The 24,250-nt window shown below is 56.1% G+C and overlaps 1 long non-coding RNA gene across 1 annotated transcript in view; it reads right to left on the bottom strand.

The window, feature by feature from the left end:
- Window positions 1-6,445: 6,445 nt before the first annotated feature.
- Window positions 6,446-24,250, bottom strand: part of LOC142050876 (uncharacterized) — a 107,996-nt gene continuing 90,191 nt past the window's right edge. The window contains exons 2-3 of the long non-coding RNA XR_012658188.1: window positions 8,834-9,217; window positions 6,446-6,986 (exon numbers count right to left, since the gene is read on the bottom strand). This is a non-coding gene — a long non-coding RNA (uncharacterized LOC142050876). The remainder of the gene's footprint in view (window positions 6,987-8,833; window positions 9,218-24,250) is intronic.

Below are 24,250 nucleotides of genomic sequence, written 5' to 3'. Positions count from 1 at the left end.
AGGCGTTCTCTCTCCTTCCATTCCTAAACCCATCCCTTAGGTCTAAATATCGCAGCCCTGCTGTGGCAATAGCGAGAGCGGGGAACGAGAGCCCTGCCGCCGGCCGTTTGTGCGGCAGGACACAAAAACAGAGGGACATGTTTTGCCACACACAACCCTGAATCTCCTGAAAAGTTATGTTTACCAAAAATAGGCATTTGGAACATATTGCCAAAAACAAAACATTCGGCAATAAAACTTTTATGTGTTTGACACCCGCACATTTTTTGGGAACTTGCTATTTGCTTCCTGGTTTTGCTGGTCTTCCCTCAGAAGTTCTACCTGCAGCCAAGTTATTCCCACCCGCCCGACCGGTTCAAGCATTCACCTTCCTGGTATTACCAGCACATTGAGACACAGGCGAGGAACTTAACTGCTCTTCTAAAACTATCCAAATGACAATTACAGCCCTGAAAGAGGAGTGGAAGAGAAGAACAGGAGAGATCAGGCAGCAAAAATGCTCTGCAGGCTGCTGCCAGCCAACACTGCACTCTTTTGTTAAAGCCACCCCGCCCCCCCAAATGCAAACAAAAAAACCCCCCATGACTTCATGAAGTGCGTGGGTTTTTTTTCTTTTCAGTAGTCCTTTTGGAGCTCATCCCTGTCTCAGCATCTTGTCTTGTCAGAGCATGAAGTGCAGATGATCTGTATCCCGATGACATTTGCATGGGATGAATACATTTTCAGAAATAGACCCGATCCGTGAGACTCCTGTCACCTTTGTGGTTTTAATAATCGTAACTCAATTTTATCGACTGACACACTTGTGAGAAAACTAATTAACTTGAAACGTAGCCTCTCCTCGGGGAAAAAATGTGTTAGACACCAAATGAAACCGATTCAGAGCTCCAAACCACGATGGAGCCGATAGAGCTGTTGTGACTTAGTTTGTATGTTTAATTAATTGGTTAATAACTCTTCTAAGCAGCGCAGAATGAAGAGCTGGACCCAAAGAGGGTGCGCTGCGCTGGATCCAAAAAGCACCCTTCCTCCAGAGACCCGCCTCAGGTGGCGAGTTCGCTCTGGTGCATGCCGGCCTCCCGAACTTCGGGGTCCGATGTGACCGGACCCCCACCTCCGGGGAGGGTCCTCGTACCCTGCCCAACCCTTGCTTTCCCCTGCAGCCCCCGATGCCCCCACGCCACCCCCACAAGCAGCCAAACCGGCTTCTGCTTTTGGCCCCCAAACCAGCTCACTTTGGGACCGGTTCTGAGCCAAAAAGCCCAGCTGCTGAGCCTGTTCTCAAGTCCCAAAAGCGCAGCACTTGACCTCTGCTCCTCAGCCCAAAACCACACCACTTAGTCCCCTCGCTCAGGCCCTCAAAACGCACGACTCGATCTGTTTCAGGGCCCCGGCGTCAGCCACAGGAGCCTGCTCTCAAGGCCCAGGAACAGAAGAGCTGTGCTCTCCATGCTCAGGGACCAAACCAGCTGAACCTGGCTGCGTCCCGGCCCCCTCCGCAGTCCCCACGGGCAACGCTCAGGGCCGCGGAGAGCGCAGCCACCCCGCAGCCCTGCACCCCCACGGCCCACGCGGGCACTGTCGGGGAGGCCTTGGGAACTGAACTGCGCGGGCCCGGCCCCGCACCCCGGCGGGGCAGCCCAGCACCGGCCCGGCAGCGCTTTCTTCCTGCTCTCGCAGGCCTCGTTTCCCCGGCAGCGCCGGGCCCGCACCCCAACCCCACAGGGGGCCGGGCCCGGCCCGCCTCCAGCAAACCGCGGCGGCAGCAGCCGGGGTCCCTGCCTGCCTCGCGGGCAAGGGGGGACCCGCCCGGCACCGCAGGAGCCCCCGCCGGGGTCGCCGCCGCCGCCGCCCGACCCCGACGAGGAGCAGCCGAGAGCCGGGTGGGGCTGCCCCTACTCCCCGGGGACGGGCACGGGCTCGGCCCCAAAACCCAACCACCGACCCACGACAGCGCTCGGCCCGGGGCCGCTGCTGCCCGCACCCCGCCGCCCCCCCGGGGGCTCCGCGGACCGGGAGACCCCACAGCCCAAACCCGCCGACCCACAGCGCGCCCGGCCATGCGGCTCCTCACCTGCTCTGGCGCGGCTCCGGCTGCCCCACGGCCCGGCACGGAGCCGAACCCGGCCACCGGACCATCCGCCGACCCCCCCAACCCCCGGACGCTCCGGGACGGTTCTCGTCCCTTTTCGCTCTGACGCCTCGAGCCGAGCCGGCCCCGCTCCTCCGAGCTACCGGCGGTGCCCGCTCTGCTGCTCGGGGCCGGGCCCTGTTCTCGCCCGGACGCGAGAAGCCGCTCCGGGGTCTTCTCGGTGCGTCCAGCCCCGTGCCGTGCCGGAGCGGGGAGAGCCGGGTACGAGCGCGGAGCCCTGGGGCAGGGGTTGCCCCAGTGCCGCCGACGGTGTGTGGGGGGGTGTCGTCGTCCCCCGCCCCACGCGGGGGGCGCACACACGGTACACCCGCGGGCAGGGGCATCCCCGGGGAGCCGTGCGGCCGGGCTGCGCCGTAGGAGGGGAAGGTGATGTTGGTTTCCCATTTTCCCCGCAAACTGATCCTCCCCCCCGGCCCCCCTTTCCCGCGCGTTACAGCCCGCGAAAAAGCTTTTAACAACCCGATCGACAACACTCCCTTTATCCCTCTTCCAGCAGCAGCAGCAGCAGCAGCGAGAGATTAAGGCAACTGCAGCAGAGGGGAGGAAGGCAAGGAGAGCCTTTTCAAGCAAGGGCAGGACAAAATGCACGGCGTGGACAGGCACAGGAGAGGCTGCATTATCTGGAAAGCACAACGCCTGCCCAAGGGCAGAAAATAAGGAACGAATTGTTTCCAAGGAGCTGCAGCAGACGAATCACCTTTTTCTTTATTGCACTCCTGCCCTTTGTTATCCAAAGCGATAGGCTTCACCACCGGGCAGAAAATAGCTGCCTAGATTTACACGGACAACCAGAAACAATCAAGCCACCCAGCAAGAAGTTCGCAGCAGAGGTATAACCCATCAGCAGCTAAAACATTTGTTACGCAGGCACAACTAGGCACTAAACAAAGGCTTTCCAACTCTGGAGGTCTAGAACAGGTAGACATTAGCACAAAAGCACAAGGGGCTCCGTCACACTGCACAAATCTCCCCGTGCCTACACACGCACACGTTCAGAAGTTAGTTATCAGAAAACGCCCGACTCAGCCATTTGCCACAGTCACGAGACTCACGACATGACACACGAGGTGGGCTCAGAGTTTTAAGGCAAGAAATACCTCCCCCACCCCCCACCAGAGATCTTTCAGGCTCCAGACCTGCCATCTCCCCGCACCAAACGTAACCGGCCAAAGGCTTTCAGGTGACCCAAAACACAGTACACAAAAAATAACCGGGGAGAGCCCTACATTGTGGAAAAGCGAACGATGCCCGACCGGGGCTTCTCTGCGGGGCCCGGCCCCCGCCCCGCCCCCGGCCCGACCCGCACGGAGATACCCCCCGGCCCGCGCCAGGCCTCACCTCACACGGAGACCCACCCGCTGCCCGAACTCACCCACCAGCGCTCTCCGGCCCCCGGACACGGCCGCGCTGCTCTCTCAGGCGGCTGCCGCAGGCGAGGCTCGGGCACCGCCAGGCCTCCAGGCGTCCCGAGGGGCTGCCGGACACCGCAGGGGATGGCTGCCGGCGGCCGGACCCCGCCCAGCTCCGAGCAGGCTCCGCCGGCCGCGGGCTTCCCACGCCGGGCCGCAGAGGGGCCCCGGCACCGCACAGGGACGCCTCGCGACCCGGCCGCCACACGCACCGGCCCTTCGGCCTCCACACGCACCGCTCCCGCCCCCGCTCCGACGCGCCGCGCACGCGCCACCGGAAGCCCGAGCCCCGCGGGGCGGCCCTTAAAGGGCGGCCGGAAGGAACGGCCCCCACCGGCCCCGCCCCCGCGCCGGACCGCCCCCGCGCCCAGCCGGTGAGCGCCAGCGCCCCCTGCTGGCCGGGCCGCGCTCAGCTCGCGAGGGCGCCGAGGGCCGGGCGGGGCGGGACGCGCCGGCTCGGGGCCAGCGCCTTCTCGGGGCGAGCGGGAAACCCCTGCGGGCCCCGGTCACGGCCGGGCACAGCCGCGCGCCCTCCGAGAGCTGCTGAACGGGGCTGCCGCTCGTGACACATACCGAGCCGTCTGCGACGGGAGCGGGCAGAGGAGGAAGGGGCCGGCGGCCGCGGGGCCTGGCCGCAGGCGGGGGGGGGGGGGGGGCTGGGGCCCGGGGGGCCGCCCTGCTGGGTCACTGCCCTGCGCCGCACCGCGCTGGGGGCTGGGGCCCGACCGGCGCCGGGCGACCGGGGGCAGCCACGAGCAGGGGGCCTGAGCTTAGCCACGGCCTGCAAAACACCCCGAAGCGTGAGACGCTGCAAGGCCAAGGTGGTCCTTGGCAATGGGGGCGCCTGGGCTCGGCCTCCGCCTTACCTGTCCTGGGTCTGCGTGGCGTTCCAGGGGAATGGTGTTTTCCTTGTGCGGAAGGTGGGCTGGCCGTTCGGCCGTGCCCCGGCCGTTACCGATCCTGCCAAAGGCGCTCGCACGCTCTGGCCCATTACTGCTGCGGTACCGCGCCGTAGCAGAAAGGTGTTGTGTTTTCTCACAAAAAGCCTCCTATGGTCAGTTGAAGAAATAACCTCCTTCCGTGGCACTGACTCTTTTTGTACAGTCCATAGCCGGCTTTCGGCTTTTGTCTTTACAGCATTCAGTTTGCTTTCTGCCTAGCTTTCTACCTGCTGTGAAACATTTGGATGGTTTTTTCTTGTTGTTTTTTTTTCCCTCTACTTGCTCCACAACTCCCACACCAACCACCCAGCGTGGCTCGCCTTTCAGCCCCCAGACCGAGGAGCCTTGCCCTGGGACGGCCCTTACATGTCAGCAGAGTTGTTCCAGCTCTCACCCTGTCCCTACCCAGCTGAGGACGTCTGTGTCCGTGGGAGACACCCAGACACTCCCCCTGCAGCGTGGCAGCCCCCTGCCCCGTCAGTGAAAACTGCGGCAATATCGGCTAAGTTTAAAAGCGTCGGCAGGAGGTGCAGAATACGTAAATAAAGCGGCGGTTGGCTGCCGGGTATGGGTGCGATATAAATACCTTTTGTTTACAGGCCTTCGTGCCTATTCAGCGTTGAATGGCACCGCAGCCCACCCACCCTGGGGCTCACGGGGCTCGGAGAAGGGTCTCTCCAAGGGCACAACCTAAGGCAGCGCAGGAAGCCCAGCTGCCACGCTCCCAGTCGCTACGGGACGCTTGCTTACAGCTACACCGACGAGGGTACGGATGAGGCTGGAACTAGCAGAAATGCTGACTCTTCTGGCCTTTTATTTGTGGAAGGTACAGCGCGCGAGCCTCGGCGGCTCACAGGAGAAGCGCGCAGTGCTGCCTAACTCTCATTCTCAGCTCACGTACTACTGCCAAAGCTCCTGCCCTGTGCTGTGCCAGATGCCGGCTGGCGTGAGCACCTGGGCTCCTGAGGGACCCCCTTGTCCTGAGAGCCAGAGGTACTCACTTCCCTTTGCATGAGGCCTGTAGGAGATATACCCTGCAATTTAAAAAATCCGTATCAAATGTGGCAGACTCAAAAGAGGGCATTTTTAAAAAGGCAGGTTTGTTTTCTTTGTTAACTTTACGATCTACAGCCTAGCAAAGAGCTCCCTTTCAGTGTCAGTCGCTTGGCTTTCTCCCCTACTGACGAGGTCCCAGCCTCCCGGTGAGATCTCGCTGGAGATATTCTGAGTTTCCCTCGAGTACGTGGCTGCCCTGGCCCGAGGCCAGCGAAGAAGCTGACTTTGCCCGTGCCTGAATCAGCAACACGTCCAGCAGGCGACTTGCAGAGCCCAGGGAACCCTCGTAAAGAGGTTTGGGGGTGGGGCGCGCCACATCTGCGGCATCGGCCGTGGGAAAGGACCGGCGCAGTAAAACAGGTGGGTGAAACCGCGGTCCGCGCCAATACGTGCTGCTGCCTGGGGCATCGCTTTGCTGCGGGTCAAGTCAGATGCTCTCTGTAAGAGCGAGTCAGGGTAAAGGCAGCAGCAGATTTCTTTTCTGCTCATTTTAACAAAGGCTGGACGGAGCCCATAGAGGAAGGCACTACGCGTCTTGCTGGGTTGGTTTCCCTGCCTTCTCGTAAGCTGTCGCGGAAACTTGCACGAGGAAAGCCTGTGCAAGCTGATGACAGCCACACACGGTTGAAGAGGGAGCAGACGGTGAGAGCAGAGGTGTGCGCTCAGGCTGTGCGCTGGAAGCTAATGCTAATGCTGCAAAATAAAGAGTGGATTTTCTTTTTTGGGTTTAGGTGAGCGCTAAACATGACATGTGCGTATGTGCGTGTGTCTCTCGCAGGTTTTTGTCATACACCCCACCCTCCCACCCCAAAAAAACAACCCACACATGCCACGCGTTAAACAGTGGTTTTCCGTTGTACTTAGAAGTGCTTACATAGGTGTGTTGGTTTTTTTCTTTTTTATTTTTTAATGCAGAAACAGCAATACGATAGATTTAATACAGCTAGCAATTAGATGGGTGTAGCTTTAGAGCGTCGGCTGTTTACAAAGCAACCGCACACCTTCTTTAACTCACAGTTTAAACAAGTAAACTTGCAGTGCATCACACGTGCTTTGTACAGTCACGTTCCACACGGCAGGCCAGATGCTTCACCCTGCCTTGTCCTTGTTCCCCCGACTCCAACGGGACCGCCGAGGCCATCCTGGGGACAGCGCCGCTTTCTAGCAGCTGTGTTGCTTGCCTGGACGCCCCACAGACAAAGAGTCATTTCCCCACTGAACCTCTTCTCAAATAATTTCCTAGCCCTGCAGGCCCCACGTCCTTTGGTTCATATTTCCTTTTTTCCGGGCTTGATGCACAGGACCGACGATTTCCAGAAATAGAAACAGAGGCTGATTCAGTCCAGGCTCAACATTCTCTGACCTAAACCAAACTGTCTTCGAAGAGATAGCTGTACCGTAGGCACCACCTCGGGAACAGAAGTTGCCCTGTCATAAAAAAAAAAAAAAAGAAGGAAAACAAGGCATTTCAGGCTGAGGAGGCTGAGCGGTGTGCTGGGGGCGGTGGGGGTTGGAAAGAAACAGTTCAGACGATTAGAGCGAGCTTAGCGTTGCAAAGCGTGCCATTATTTTTAATTTGGCCGTCAGAAGACAATAGATTCTGACACTGATTTCCTGTGTGCTGCGGGAGTTCTCTCCTCAGCATTCCTGTGCACCATTTTACTTTTGTGTCCCGTCCGCTTCGCTTTTGCGCTGTAGCTCTCCGGTTCTAGCTACGCTTCCCACCACCCCCATTACTCTTTGACAAGCCCAGCTCTCACTGTGCTTCCCTTCCCTTCCCTTCCCTTCCCGTATGCGCGTGCAGGGAAAAGCCCGCGCGTCTGCCACTACAGGACACGCTCTGGGAGGCAGGAGAGATGACGACGCTCCCTGACAGAGGACACAGCTGAGGGGCGGTCCGCCGGGGCTGGGGAGATGGCAGCACCTTCCCTCAGCTGCCCCATCCGAGCACAGGTGCAGGTGAGCACTGAGGAGAGACAAGCAGGCAGGAGCCGCAGAGCGAGAGAGAAAATAAAATTCACGGGTGGGTGCTACTTGCGTCTCATTTTTAGCGCAAGGGATGAATTCTCAGCACATTCTTGGAGCTGCCCCTTTGGGACTCACGGAGAAGAGGGAGGTTGGCCACGCGGTGCAGCCCAGCTCTGCTTCCCCTAAATGGTTTTACTGTTCAGGTGTTGCCCTAATCTGGCCGGTACCCCTGCAAAGAGTTTGGGATTTCTGCTGCCTCTCCGGGCCAGCCGCAGACCCTGACTTCATCGCAGCGAATGACCCTGCGCTCGTCAGAGCGGTTGCCGAGTCACATCCCGCTGCCTTCCCTGCAGAACCGGTGACCCTTTTTCAGCCCTTGCCCCCTCTTCTCTCCACTCGTTGCCCATCCCTTTATCAGTGCCGGCACCGATCCTGCCTCCAGCTCGCCCTGTCTCCACCTGCGAGCGCCCAACAGGAGCTAAATGTCTCCTCAAGGACGCACGGAAGAGACGCGCAGGTAACCCAGCACAGACCCCCTGCAAACATCTTCTTTCCATTTTCTTTCCTCTCCTGACACGAAGAGATGACTTAGGAAAAAGCGTACTGCTCACACTTCACCTGCACTGCTTCTACTTTCACTTTCGCTCTCCTTGGCAGTAATTAATAGCGGTGGCTGGGGGGGCTGGGGCATTCCCCCAAAGCGGCTGCAGTTACATCCGGGCGGTTGTGGCACTCCATTAGCTCTGTAGTTTTTAAATCTAAATCTTCTGGAATTGTTAGTTCTGCTCAGGAATCACCCGTACCTGCAAATTTTCTTAATAGCTACGCTTGACCCCAGCCACTGTTTAACAGCTCACCTTTATTTCTCTTCATTTAAGAACCTAAAGCTTCGTTTACTGCTTGGGTTGGAAGCAGGAGCTGTCGCTGCCTCTGAACTTTCTAACAGCCCTGTTACAATTTCAGTACTACCCGCTCCCAATTTAGCTTTCCGGGTCGATTTTCATTCTAGATTCGAAAATTTCCTTATTTTGTTTCTGATCAGGAGTCATTAATGCCTGCAGTTGATTTAGTAACGGCTGTATTTAGATTGAGCTATTAATGACTCGCAACTCTATTTATGGCATAAAAAAGGACTGCCTTTATTTTTTTTAACTACAGATTAGGAATAATGACTGCCTGGTTTGTTCAGTAATAGGTGTGATTAAATTTAGTCACGACTCCTCCCTAAATAATATGTATTTATTTGCACTCTAACAATTTAACCTTCCCTTTACCGGTCAGGGGCACCGACAAGTGCCCGTGCGTACCTCCGCTCCCCCTGCGCCGGCTCCCCAGGGAACAGCCTCTTACCCTGACCCGAGTCTGCAGCGGCCCGTTGTCATCCCAGCTCCTCGCCCTCGAGAAAGCGGCCGCCTGAAGCGGCGGCAGCTCCGCTGCTGCCCAGAGGGGACGGAAATGGCGCGGGGTAAAGCTCTCCGGGCCGCCTGCGTCCCGCGCGGAGGCGGTGACCTCAGCAGCCTGTACGCTGTTGGGGCCGAGCCAACAACCTGAGGAGGAGTCGCAGGGCGTAGCTGTTTCTGCAACAACCACGCTTTCCCGCCTGGCTGGACAAGAAAGCGGGGCCTGCGGGGGCCTGGAGAGGCAGCATCGCTGCAGGTTGTGCCACGGCTGTTGAGAGGCCAAGGCAACACCTGAAACAGTGAACGGCACAACTAGTGAAAACCCCCAAGGTTCCGGGTTCAGTAAAGACAGGAATTGCAGCAGCACAATAAAATGATCTCACGAGGGGAAAAAAAACAGCAAAGCAAAAACCAAACCCCAAACAGAACACCATACCACTAACCCGTCTCACCGCCCCCTCAGCGCCCAAAACAGCATCCTGGGAGAAAAAAAGCAAAGCAGGCCACAAGGGACCTTTCTAGTACAGATGCCGCCAAAGAGTGCCAAGCTCTGGAATCCTTACCTCAGGCAACGCCTCCGCTTCTCTAAACGCCAGAGCACGCCTGCCCGGGGGGCTGAGACAGCCCCAAAGCTGCGACCGCCCGAGGGAACACGGGAGCACCGACGCCAGAGAAGCCCAGGGCCAGAGCCGGGGCTCTTCGACCCCCGGGCCCCGCCCCCGCCCTTCCCACAGCGCCCCGCGAAAGGGGCGGGCCGAGCCCCCCGGGGGGTGAAGGCCCCGGGAGCCGTACGAGAGCCGCCTGGAGTTCCCGGCACGGGAGGGAGGGGGGAGAGAAAACACCCAAACCGAGCCCCCCGAGCGGAGCAAACACAGGCTCGGGCTGTTGCCGGGGGGCGGGGCCTGTCGCTAAGGGGAGAGAGCCGGCACCGCCCCCCGGGCCGTTGCCGGGGGGTGGGGCCTGTCGCTAAGGGGAGAGAGCCGGCACCGCCCCCCGGGCCGTTGCCGGGGGGTGGGGCCTGTCACTGAGGGGGTGTGTCCAAAGGGACGCTGGCAATGCCCCTGGAGCCATCACCAAGGGCAGGGCCTGTTGCTATGGAGGGTGGGGCCAGGCAGCACCAGCAACACCCCCAGGCTGTCACCAGGGGGTGGGACCTGTTGCTAACTGGGGATGCTGGGGAGCACACGAGCACGGCCCCACCCCACCAGGCCCTCGCCAGGGGGCGGGGCCTGTCGCAAAGGTGGGTGGGGCCAGAGGGGTCAGATATCAGCCCGCGCGTATAGACCAGTGCGTCCCAATAATGACCAACATGCCACACAGTATGGATCCCAGTACATCCCAGCTCCCTCCCAGCGACGCCCAGTACATCCCAGTTCCATCCCAGTACATCCCAGTTCCCTACCAGTGCAGCCCAGTACATCCCAGATCCCTCCCAGTCCGTCCCAGTTCCTTCCCAGTCCGTCCCAGTACATCCCAGTTCCCTCACAGTACATCCCAGTTCCCTCACAGTTCACACACAGTTCACTCCCAGTTCCATTCCAGTACATCCCAGTACATGCCAGTTGCCTCCCAGTTTCCTCTAAGTACATCCCAGTACTTGGAAAGTTCCCTCCCAGTACATCCCAGTTCCCTCACAGTACATCCCAGTACTTCACAGTTCACTCCCACTACATCCCAGTACGTCCCAGTTCCCCCTTGGTACATAACACTTCCCTCCCAATACATCCCAGTTCCCTCCCATTACATCCCGATTCCCTCCCAGTACATCCCAGTTCCCTGCCAGTATGTCCCAGTACATCCCAGTTCCCTCACAGTACATCCCAGTTCCCTCCCAGTATGTCCCAGTACATCCCAGTTCCCTCCCACTACATACCAGTTCCCTCCCACTACATCCCAGTACATCCTGGTACATCCCAGTTCCCACCCAGTACATCCTACTACATACCAGTTCCCTCCCAGTTCCATCCCAGTTCCATCCCAGTTCCATCCCAGTACATCCCAGTACTTCACAGTTCCCTCCCAGTACATCCCAGTGCCCTCTAAGTACATCCCAGTACTTCACAGTTCCCTCCCAGCACATCCCAGTACGTCCCAGTTCCCCTCAGTACATAACACTTCCCTCCCCGTACATAACAGTACATCCCAGTGTCCTCACACTACGTCCCAGTTCCCTCCCAGTACATCCCAGTACATCCCAGTAGATCCTGGTACATCCCAAATCCCTGCCAGTTCCACCCGGTACAACCCAGTACAAGCCTGTACATCCTAGTTCCTCCACGGTACATCCCAGGGCATCCCCGCACATTGTAGTGCCTCCCAGTACATCCCAGTTCCCTCCCAGTACTGGGAGGGACCTGGGATGTACTGGGAGGGACCTGGGATGTACTGGGAGGGAACTGGGATGTACTGGGATGTAATGGGACGGAACTGGGATGTAATGGGACGGAACTGGGAAAGAAGTGGTAGTGAACCGGGAGGGAATTGGGATGTACGGGGATGAACTGGTAGGGAACTGGGATGTACTGGCATGGAACGGGGATGTATTGGGATGTACAGGAACAGAACTGGAATGTACAGCGATGTATTGGCATGTACTGGCAGCGAGCTGGGATTTACTGGGATGTACTGGGAGGAAACAGGGATATACTGGGAGGCACTGGGAGGGAAGTGGGTGTCAACTGGGACATTCCAGTTTCCTCCCAGTACATCCCAGTTCCCTACCAGTGCAGCCCACTACATCCCATTTCCCTCCCAGTCTGTCCCAGTTCCCTCCCAGTCCGTCCCAGTTCCCTCCCAGTACATCCCAGTTCCCTCACAGTTCACACACAGTTCACTCCCAGTTCCATTCCAGTACATCCCAGTACATGCCAGTTGCCTCCCAGTTTCCTCTAAGTACATCCCAGTACTTCAAAGTTCCATCCCAGTACATCCCAGTTCCCTCCCAGTCCGTCCCAGTACATCCCAGTTCCCTCCCAGTACATCCTACTACATACCAGTTCCCTGCCAGTTCACTCCCAGTACACAACAGTTCCCTCCCAGTACGTCCCAGTTCCCTCCCAGTACGTCCCAGTACATCCCAGTTCCGTCCCAGTTCCCTACCAGTGCGTCCTAGTTCCCTCCCAGTACGTCCCAGTTCCCTCTTAGTCAATTCCAGTTCCCTCCAGTATATCCCACTACATCCCAGTTCCCTCCAGTACATCTCAGTTCTCTCCCATTTCCCTCCCAGTACATCCCAGTTCCCTCACAGTTCACACACAGTTCACTCCCAGTTCACACACAGTTCACTCCCAGTTCCATTCCAGTACATCCCAGTACATGCCAGTTCCCTCCCAGTACATCACACTACATCCCAGTTCCCTCCCAGTTGCTGCTAAGTACATCCCAGGACTTCACAGTTCCCGCCCAGCACATCCCAGTACGTCCCAGTTCCCCTCAGTACATAACAGTTCCCTCCCAGTACATACCAGTACATCCCAGTGTCCTCACAGTACGTCCCAGTTCCCTCCCAGTACATAACAGTTCCCTCCCAGTCCGTCCCAATCCCCTCCCAGTACGTCCCAGTTCCCTGCCAGTATGTCCCAGTACATCCCAGTTCCCTCCCAGTAAATCCCAGTTCCCTCCCAGTAAATCCCAGTTCCCTCCCACTACATCCCAGTTCCCTCCCAGTACATACCAGTTCCCTCCCAGTACATCCCAGTTCCATCCCAGTACATCCCAGTTCCCACCCAGTACATCCTACTACATACCAGTTCCCTCCCAGTTCACTCCCAGTACATCCCAGTACTTCACAGTTCCCTCCCAGTACATCCCAGTACGTCCCAGTTCCCCTCAGTACATAACACTTCCCTCCCAGTACATAACAGTACATCCCAGTGTCCTCACAGTACGTCCCAGTTCCCTCACAGTACATCCCAGTTCCCTACCAGTACATCCCAGTTCCCTCCCAGTTCACTCCCAGTACATAACAGTTCCCTCCCAGTACATCCCAGTACATCCCAGTAGTTCCTGGTACATCCCAAATCCCTGCCAGTTCCACCCGGTACAACCCAGTACAAGCCTGTACATCCTAGTTCCTCCACAGTACATCCCAGGGCATCCCCGCACATTGTAGTGCCTCCCAGTACATCCCAGTTCCCTCCCAGTACTGGGAGGGGTCTGGGATGTACTGGGATGTAATGGGAGGCACTGGGAAAGAAGTGGTAGTGAACCGGGAGGGAATTGGGATGTACGGGGATGAACTGGTAGGAAACTGGGATGTACTGGCATGGAACGGGGATGTATTGGGATGTACAGGAACAGAACTGGAATGTACAGCGATGTATTGGGATGTTCTGGCAGCGAGCTGGGATTTACTGGGATGTACTGGGAGGAAACTGGGATATACTGGGAGGCACTGGGAGGGAAGTGGGTGTCAACTGGGACATTCCAGTTTCCTCCCAGTACATCCCAGTTCCCTACCAGTGCAGCCCAGTACATCCCAGATCCCTCCCAGTACATCCCAGATCCCTCCCAGTCTGTCCCAGTACATCCCAGTACATCCCAGTTCCCTCACAGTACATCCCAGTTCCCTCACAGTTCACACACAGTTCACTCCCAGTTCCATTCCAGTACATCCCAGTACATGCCACTTTCCTCCAAGTAAATCCCAGTTCCCTCCCACTACATCCAAGTTCCCTCCCACTTCCCTCTAAGTACATCCCAGTACTTCACAGTTCACTCCCAGTACATCCCAGTTCCCCCTCGGTACATAACAGTTCCCTCCCAGTACACCCCAGTACATCCCAGTTCCATCCCAGTATGTCCCACTACATCCCAGTTCCCTCCCAGTCCATCCCAGTTCCCTCCCAGTAAATCCCAATTCCCAACACTTTCCACCCAGTACATCCCAGTTCCCTCCCAGTACATACCAGTTCCCTCCCAGTACATCCTGGTACATCCCAGTTCCCACCCAGTACATCCTACTACATACCAGTTCCCTCCCAGTTCACTCCCAGCACATCCCCGTACTTCACAGTTCCATCCCAGTACATCCCAGTACGTCCCAGTTCCCCTCAGTACATAACACTTCCCTCCCAGTACATACCAGTACATCCCAGTGTCCTCACACTACGTCCCAGTTCCCTCCCAGTACATCCCAGTTCCCTACCAGTACATCCCAGTTCCCTACCAGTTCACTCCCAGTACACAACAGTTACCTCCCAGTACATCCCAGTACATCCCAGTAGATCCTGGTACATCCCAAATCCCTGCCAGTTCCACCCGGTACAACCCAGTACAAGCCTGTACATCCTAGTTCCTCCACAGTACATCCCAGGACATCCCCGCACATTGTAGTGCCTCCCAGTACATCCCAGTTCCCTCCCAGTACTGGGAGGGACCTGGGATGTACTGGGAGGGAACTGGGATGTACTGGGAGGGACCTGGGATGTACTGGGATGTAATGGGACGGAACTGGGATGTATTGGGAGGCACTGGGAAAGAAGTGGTAGTGAACCGGGAGGGAATTGGGATGTACGGGGATGAACTCGTAGGAAACTGGGATGTACTGGAATGCAACGGGGATGTATTGGGATGTACAGGAACGGAACTGGAATGTACGGCGATGTATTGGCATGTACTGGGAGGAAACTGGGATTTACTGGGATGTACTGGGAGGAAACTGGGATATACTGGGAGGAAACTGGGATATACTGGGAGGAAACTGGGAGGGAAGTGGGTGTCAACTGGGACATTCCAGTTTCCTCCCAGTACATCCCAGTTCCCTACCAGTGCAGCCCAGTACATCCCAGATCCCTCCCAGTCCCTCCCAGTCCCTCCCAGTTCCCTCACAGTACATCCCAGTTCCCTCCCAGTTCACACACAGTTCACTCCCAGTTCCATTCCAGTACATCCCAGTACATGCCAGTTGCCTCCCAGTTTCCTCTAAGTACATCTCAGTACTTCAAAGTTCCCTCCCAGTACATCCCAGTTCCCTCACAGTACATCCCAGTACTTCACAGTTCACTCCCACTACATCCCAGTACGTCCCAGTTCCCCCTTGGTACATAACACTTCCCTCCCAATACATCCAAGTTCCCTCCCAGTACATCCCAATCCCCTCCCAGTACATCCCAGTTCCCTGCCAGTATGTCCCAGTACATCCCAGTTCCCTCCCAGTACATACCAGTTCCCTCCCAGTACATCCCAGTACATCCTGGTACATCCCAGTTCCCACCCAGTACATCCTACTACATACCAGTTCCCTCCAAGTTCACTCCCAGTACATCCCAGTACTTCACAGTTCCATCCCAGTACATCCCAGTACGCACCGGTTCCCCTCTGTACATAACACTTCCCTCCCAGTACATAACAGTACATCCCAGTGTCCTCACAGTACGTCCCAGTTCCCTCCCAGTACATCCCAGTTCCCTACCAGTACGTCCCAGTTCCCTCCCAGTTCACTCCCAGTACATAACACTTCCCTCCCAGTACATCCCAGTACATCCCAGTAGATCCTGGTACATCCCAAATCCCTGCCAGTTCCACCCGGTACAACCCAGTACAAGCCTGTACATCCTAGTTCCTCCACAGTACATCCCAGGGCATCCCCGCACATTGTAGTGCCTCCCAGTACATCCCAGCTCCCTCCCAGTACTGGGAGGGACCTGGGACGTACTGGGAGGGAACTGGGATGTACTGGGATGTAATGGGACGGAACTGGGATGTATTGGGAGGCACTGGGAAAGAAGTGGTAGTGAACCGGGAGGGAATTGGGATGTACGGGGATGAACTGGTAGGAAACTGGGATGTACTGGCATGGAACGGGGATGTATTGGGATGTACAGGAACAGAACTGGAATGTACAGCAATGTATTGGCATGTACTGGCAGCGAGCTGGGATTTACTGGGATGTACTGGGAGGAAACTGGGATATACTGGGAGGAAACTGGGATATACTGGGAGGCATTGGGAGCGAAGTGGGTGTCAACTGGGACATTCCAGTTTCCTCCCAGTACATCCCAGTTCCCTACCAGTGCAGCCCAGTACATCCCAGTTCCCTCCCAGTCCGTCCCAATCCCCTCCCAGTACATCCCAGTTCCCTCCCAGTACATACTAGTTCCCTCCCAGTACATCCCAGTTCCCTCCCAGTTCCCTCCCACTACATCCCAGTACATCCCAGTTCCCTCCCAGTACATCCCAGTTCCCTCCCAGTACATACCAGTTCCCTCCCGGTACATCCCAGTTCCCACCCAGTACATCCTACTACATACCAGTTCCCTCCCAGTTCACTCCCAGTACATCCCAGTACTTCACAGTTCCCTCCCAGTACATCCCAGTACGTCCCAGTTCCCCTCAGTACATAACACTTCCCTCCCAGTACATACCAGTACAGCCCAGTGTCCTCACAGTACGTCCCAGTTCCCTCCCAGTACATCCCAGTTCCATCCCAGTACATCCCAGTTCCCTCCCTGTTCCTTCCCAGTACATAACAGTTACCTCCCAGTACATCCCAGTAGATCCTGGTACATCCCAAATCCCTGCCAGTTCCACCCGGTACAACCCAGTACAAGCCTGTACATCCTAGTTCCTCCACAGTACATCCCAGGGCATCCCCGCACATTGTAGTGCCTCCCAGTACATCCCAGTTCCCTCCCAGTACTGGGAGGGACCTGGGATGTACTGGGAGGGACCTGGGATGTACTGGGAGGGAACTGGGATGTACTGGGATGTAATGGGACGGAACTGGGATGTAATGGGACGGAACTGGGAAAGAAGTGGTAGTGAACCGGGAGGGAATTGGGATGTACGGGGATGAACTGGTAGGGAACTGGGATGTACTGGCATGGAACGGGGATGTATTGGGATGTACAGGAACAGAACTGGAATGTACAGCGATGTATTGGCATGTACTGGCAGCGAGCTGGGATTTACTGGGATGTACTGGGAGGAAACTGGGATATACTGGGAGGAAACTGGGATATACTGGGAGGCATTGGGAGGGAAGTGGGTGTCAACTGGGACATTCCAGTTTCCTCCCAGTACATCCCAGTTCCCTACCAGTGCAGCCCAGTACATCCCAGTTCCCTCCCAGTCCGTCCCAATCCCCTCCCAGTACATCCCAGTTCCCTGCCAGTATGTCCCAGTACATCCCAGTTCCCTCCCAGTACATACCAGTTCCCTCCCAGTACATCCCAGTTCCCTCCCAGTTCCCTCCCACTACATCCCAGTACATCCCAGTTCCCTCCCAGTACATACCAGTTCCCTCCCAGTACATCCCAGTACATCCTGGTACATCCCAGTTCCCACCCAGTACATCCTACTACATACCAGTTCCCTCCCAGTTCACTCCCAGTACATCCCAGTACTTCACAGTTCCCTCCCAGTACATCCCAGTACGTCCCAGTTCCCCTCAGTACATAACACTTCCCTCCCAGTACATACCAGTACATCCCAGTGTCCTCACACTACGTCCCAGTTCCCTCCCAGTACATCCCAGTTCCCTCCCAGTTCACTCCCAGTACATAACAGTTACCTCCCAGTACATCCTAGTAGATCCTAGGACATTTCAAATCCCTGCCAGTTCCACCCGGTACAACCCAGTACAAGCCTGTACATCCTAGTTCCTCCACGGTACATCCCAGGGCATCCCCGCACATTGTAGTGCCTCCCAGTACATCCCAGTTCCCTCCCAGTACTGGGAGGGACCTGGGATGTACTGGGAGGGACCTGGGACGTACTGGGAGGGAACTGGGATGTACTGGGATGTAATGGGACGGAACTGGGATGTATTGGGAGGCACTGGGAAAGAAGTGGTAGTGAACCGGGAGGGAATTGGGATGTACGGGGATGAACTGGTAGGAAACTGGGATGTACTGGCATGGAACGGGGATGTATTGGGATGTACAGGAACAGAACTGGAATGTACAGCAATGTATTGGCATGTACTGGCAGCGAGCTGGGATTTACTGGGATGTACTGGGAGGAAACTGGGATATACTTGGAGGAAACTGGGATATACTGGGAGGCATTGGGAGAGAAGTGGGAGTCAACTGGGACATTCCAGTTTCCTCCCAGTACATCCCAGTTCCCTACCAGTGCAGCCCAGTACATCCCAGTTCCCTCCCAGTCCGTCCCAATCCCCTCCCAGTACATCCCAGTTCCCTCCCAGTACATACTAGTTCCCTCCCAGTACATCCCAGTTCCCTCCCAGTTCCCTCCCACTACATCCCAGTACATCCCAGTTCCCTCCCAGTACATACCAGTTCCCTCCCAGTACATCCCACTTCCCTCCCGGTACATCCCAGTTCCCACCCAGTACATCCTACTACATACCAGTTCCCTCCCAGTTCACTCCCAGTACATCCCAGTACTTCACAGTTCCCTCCCAGTACATCCCAGTTCCCCTCAGTACATAACACTTCCCTCCCAGTACATACCAGTACATCCCAGTGTCCTCACAGTACGTCCCAGTTCCCTCCCAGTACATCCCAGTTCCCTACCAGTACATCCCAGTTACCTCCCAGTTCACTCCCAGTACATAACAGTTACCTCCCAGTACATCCCAGTAGATCCTGGTACATCCCAAATCCCTGCCAGTTCCACCCGGTACAACCCAGTACAAGCCTGTACATCCTAGTTCCTCCACAGTACATCCCAGGGCATCCCCGCACATTGTAGTGCCTCCCAGTACATCCCAGTTCCCTCCCAGTCCGTCCCAATCCCCTCCCAGTACATCCCAGTTCCCTGCCAGTATGTCCCAGTACATCCCAGTTCCCTCCCAGTACATACCAGTTCCCTCCCAGTACATCCCAGTTCCCTCCCAGTTCCCTCCCACTACATCCCAGTACATCCCAGTTCCCTCCCAGTACATACCAGTTCCCTCCCAGTACATCCCAGTACATCCTGGTACATCCCAGTTCCCACCCAGTACATCCTACTACATACCAGTTCCCTCCCAGTTCACTCCCAGTACATCCCAGTACTTCACAGTTCCCTCCCAGTACATCCCAGTACGTCCCAGTTCCCCTCAGTACATAACACTTCCCTCCCAGTACATACCAGTACATCCCAGTGTCCTCACGGTACGTCCCAGTTCCCTCCCAGTACATCCCAGTTCCCTCCCAGTTCACTCCCAGTACATAACAGTTACCTCCCAGTACATCCTAGTAGATCCTAGGACATTTCAAATCCCTGCCAGTTCCACCCGGTACAACCCAGTACAAGCCTGTACATCCTAGTTCCTCCACGGTACATCCCAGGGCATCCCCGCACATTGCAGTGCCTCCCAGTACATCCCAGTTCCCTCCCAGTACTGGGAGGGACCTGGGATGTACTGGGAGGGACCTGGGATGTACTGGGAGGGAACTGGGATGTACTGGGATGTAATGGGACGGAACTGGGATGTATTGGGAGGCACTGGGAAAGAAGTGGTAGTGAACCGGGAGGGAATTGGGATGTACGGGGATGAACTGGTAGGAAACTGGGATGTACTGGCATGGAACGGGGATGTATTGGGATGTACAGGAACAGAACTGGAATGTACAGCAATGTATTGGCATGTACTGGCAGCGAGCTGGGATTTACTGGGATGTACTGGGAGGAAACTGGGATATACTGGGAGGAAACTGGGATATACTGGGAGGCATTGGGAGGGAAGTGGGTGTCAACTGGGACATTCCAGTTTCCTCCCAGTACATCCCAGTTCCCTACCAGTGCAGCCCAGTACATCCCAGTTCCCTCCCAGTACATACCAGTTCCCTCCCGGTACATCCCAGTTCCCACCCAGTACATCCTACTACATACCAGTTCCCTCCCAGTTCACTCCCAGTACATCCCAGTACTTCACAGTTCCCTCCCAGTACATCCCAGTACGTCCCAGTTCCCCTCAGTACATAACACTTCCCTCCCAGTACATACCAGTACATCCCAGTGTCCTCACAGTACGTCCCAGTTCCCTCCCAGTACATCCCAGTTCCCTACCAGTACATCCCAGTTCCCTCCCTGTTCCTTCCCAGTACATAACAGTTACCTCCCAGTACATCCCAGTAGATCCTGGTACATCCCAAATCCCTGCCAGTTCCACCCGGTACAACCCAGTACAAGCCTGTACATCCTAGTTCCTCCACAGTACATCCCAGGGCATCCCCGCACATTGTAGTGCCTCCCAGTACATCCCAGTTCCCTCCCAGTACTGGGAGGGACCTGGGATGTACTGGAAGGGAACTGGGATGTACTGGGAGGGACCTGGGATGTACTGGGATGTAATGGGACGGAACTGGGATGTAATGGGACGGAACTGGGAAAGAAGTGGTAGTGAACCGGGAGGGAACTGGAATGTACGGGGATGAACTGGTTGGGAACTGGGATGTACTGGCATGGAACGGGGATGTATTGGGATGTACAGGAACGGAACTGGAATGTACTGCGATGTACTGGGATGTACTGGCAGCGAGCTGGGATTTACTGGGATGTACTGGGAGGAAACTGGGATATACTGGGAGGCACTGGGAGGGAAGTGGGTGTCAACTGGGACATTCCAGTTTCCTCCCAGTACATCCCAGTTCCCTACCAGTGCATCCCAGTACATCCCAGATCCCTCCCAGTACATACCAGTTCCCTCCCAGTACGTCCCAGTACATCCCAGTACATCCCAGTTCCCTCCCAGTACGTCCCAGTTCCCTCCCAGTACATACCAGTTCCCTCCCAGTACATCCCAGTACATCCTGGTACATCCCAGTTCCCACCCAGTACATCCTACTACATACCAGTTCCCTCCCAGTTCACTCCCAGTACATCCCAGTACTTCACAGTTCCCTCCCAGTACATCCCAGTACGTCCCAGTTCCCCTCAGTACATAACACTTCCCTCCCAGTACATACCAGTACATCCCAGTGTCCTCACGGTACGTCCCAGTTCCCTCCCAGTACATCCCAGTTCCCTCCCAGTTCACTCCCAGTACATAACAGTTACCTCCCAGTACATCCTAGTAGATCCTAGGACATTTCAAATCCCTGCCAGTTCCACCCGGTACAACCCAGTACAAGCCTGTACATCCTAGTTCCTCCACGGTACATCCCAGGGCATCCCCGCACATTGTAGTGCCTCCCAGTACATCCCAGTTCCCTCCCAGTACTGGGAGGGACCTGGGATGTACTGGGAGGGAACTGGGACGTACTGGGAGGGAACTGGGATGTACTGGGATGTAATGGGAGGGAACTGGGATGTATTGGGAGGCACTGGGAAAGAAGTGGTAGTGAACCGGGAGGGAATTGGGATGTACGGGGATGAACTGGTAGGAAACTGGGATGTACTGGCATGGAACGGGGATGTATTGGGATGTACAGGAACAGAACTGGAATGTACAGCAATGTATTGGCATGTACTGGCAGCGAGCTGGGATTTACTGGGATGTACTGGGAGGAAACTGGGATATACTGGGAGGAAACTGGGATATACTGGGAGGCATTGGGAGGGAAGTGGGTGTCAACTCGGACATTCCAGTTTCCTCCCAGTACATCCCAGTTCCCTACCAGTGCAGCCCAGTACATCCCAGTTCCCTCCCAGTACATACCAGCTCCCTCCCAGTACATCCCAGTTCCCTGCCAGTATGTCCCAGTACATCCCAGTTCCCTCCCAGTACATACCAGTTCCCTCCCAGTACATCCCAGTTCCCTCCCAGTTCCCTCCCACTACATCCCAGTACATCCCAGTTCCCTCCCAGTACATACCAGTTCCCTCCCAGTACATCCCAGTACATCCTGGTACATCCCAGTTCCCACCCAGTACATCCTACTACATACCAGTTCCCTCCCAGTTCACTCCCAGTACATCCCAGTACTTCACAGTTCCCTCCCAGTACATCCCAGTACGTCCCAGTTCCCCTCAGTACATAACACTTCCCTCCCAGTACATACCAGTACATCCCAGTGTCCTCACAGTACGTCCCAGTTCCCTCCCAGTACATCCCAGTTCCCTACCAGTACATCCCAGTTCCCTCCCTGTTCCTTCCCAGTACATAACAGTTACCTCCCAGTACATCCCAGTAGATCCTGGTACATCCCAAATCCCTGCCAGTTCCACCCGGTACAACCCAGTACAAGCCTGTACATCCTAGTTCCTCCACAGTACATCCCAGGGCATCCCCGCACATTGTAGTGCCTCCCAGTACATCCCAGTTCCCTCCCAGTACTGGGAGGGACCTGGGATGTACTGGGAGGGACCTGGGATGTACTGGGAGGGAACTGGGATGTACTGGGATGTAATGGGACGGAACTGGGATGTAATGGGACGGAACTGGGAAAGAAGTGGTAGTGAACCGGGAGGGAATTGGGATGTACGGGGATGAACTGGTAGGGAACTGGGATGTACTGGCATGGAACGGGGATGTATTGGGATGTACAGGAACAGAACTGGAATGTACGGCGATGTATTGGCATGTACTGGCAGCGAGCTGGGATTTACTGGGATGTACTGGGAGGAAACTGGGATATACTGGGAGGAAACTGGGATATACTGGGAGGCATTGGGAGGGAAGTGGGTGTCAACTGGGACATTCCAGTTTCCTCCCAGTACATCCCAGTTCCCTACCAGTGCAGCCCAGTACATCCCAGTTCCCTCCCAGTACATACCAGTTCCCTCCCGGTACATCCCAGTTCCCACCCAGTACATCCTACTACATACCAGTTCCCTCCCAGTTCACTCCCAGTACATCCCAGTACTTCACAGTTCCCTCCCAGTACATCCCAGTACGTCCCAGTTCCCCTCAGTACATAACACTTCCCTCCCAGTACATACCAGTACATCCCAGTGTCCTCACAGTACGTCCCAGTTCCCTCCCAGTACATCCCAGTTCCCTACCAGTACATCCCAGTTACCTCCCTGTTCCTTCCCAGTACATAACAGTTACCTCCCAGTACATCCCAGTAGATCCTGGTACATCCCAAATCCCTGCCAGTTCCACCCGGTACAACCCAGTACAAGCCTGTACATCCTAGTTCCTCCACGGTACATCCCAGGGCATCCCCGCACATTGTAGTGCCTCCCAGTACATCCCAGTTCCCTCCCAGTACTGGGAGGGACCTGGGATGTACTGGGAGGGACCTGGGACGTACTGGGAGGGAACTGGGATGTACTGGGATGTAATGGGACGGAACTGGGATGTATTGGGAGGCACTGGGAAAGAAGTGGTAGTGAACCGGGAGGGAATTGGGATGTACGGGGATGAACTGGTAGGAAACTGGGATGTACTGGCATGGAACGGGGATGTATTGGGATGTACAGGAACAGAACTGGAATGTACAGCAATGTATTGGCATGTACTGGCAGCGAGCTGGGATTTACTGGGATGTACTGGGAGGAAACTGGGATATACTGGGAGGAAACTGGGATATACTGGGAGGCATTGGGAGCGAAGTGGGTGTCAACTGGGACATTCCAGTTTCCTCCCAGTACATCCCAGTTCCCTACCAGTGCAGCCCAGTACATCCCAGTTCCCTCCCAGTCCGTCCCAATCCCCTCCCAGTACATCCCAGTTCCCTGCCAGTATGTCCCAGTACATCCCAGTTCCCTCCCAGTACATACCAGTTCCCTCCCAGTACATCCCAGTTCCCTCCCAGTTCCCTCCCACTACATCCCAGTTCCCTCCCAGTACATACCAGTTCCCTCCCAGTACATCCCAGTACATCCTGGTACATCCCAGTTCCCACCCAGTACATCCTACTACATACCAGTTCCCTCCCAGTTCACTCCCAGTACATCCCAGTACTTCACAGTTCCCTCCCAGTACATCCCAGTACGTCCCAGTTCCCCTCAGTACATAACACTTCCCTCCCAGTACATACCAGTACATCCCAGTGTCCTCACGGTACGTCCCAGTTCCCTCCCAGTACATCCCAGTTCCCTCCCAGTTCACTCCCAGTACATAACAGTTACCTCCCAGTACATCCTAGTAGATCCTAGGACATTTCAAATCCCTGCCAGTTCCACCCGGTACAACCCAGTACAAGTCTGTACATCCTAGTTCCTCCACGGTACATCCCAGGGCATCCCCGCACATTGTAGTGCCTCCCAGTACATCCCAGTTCCCTCCCAGTACTGGGAGGGACCTGGGATGTACTGGGAGGGACCTGGGACGTACTGGGAGGGAACTGGGATGTACTGGGATGTAATGGGACGGAACTGGGATGTATTGGGAGGCACTGGGAAAGAAGTGGTAGTGAACCGGGAGGGAATTGGGATGTACGGGGATGAACTGGTAGGAAACTGGGATGTACTGGCATGGAACGGGGATGTATTGGGATGTACAGGAACAGAACTGGAATGTACAGCAATGTATTGGCATGTACT

This window comes from Phalacrocorax aristotelis, unplaced genomic scaffold (assembly GCF_949628215.1).
Source record: "Phalacrocorax aristotelis unplaced genomic scaffold, bGulAri2.1 scaffold_128, whole genome shotgun sequence".
Taxonomy (NCBI): domain Eukaryota; kingdom Metazoa; phylum Chordata; class Aves; order Suliformes; family Phalacrocoracidae; genus Phalacrocorax; species Phalacrocorax aristotelis.
This window is presented reverse-complemented; position numbering and strand designations above follow the sequence as displayed.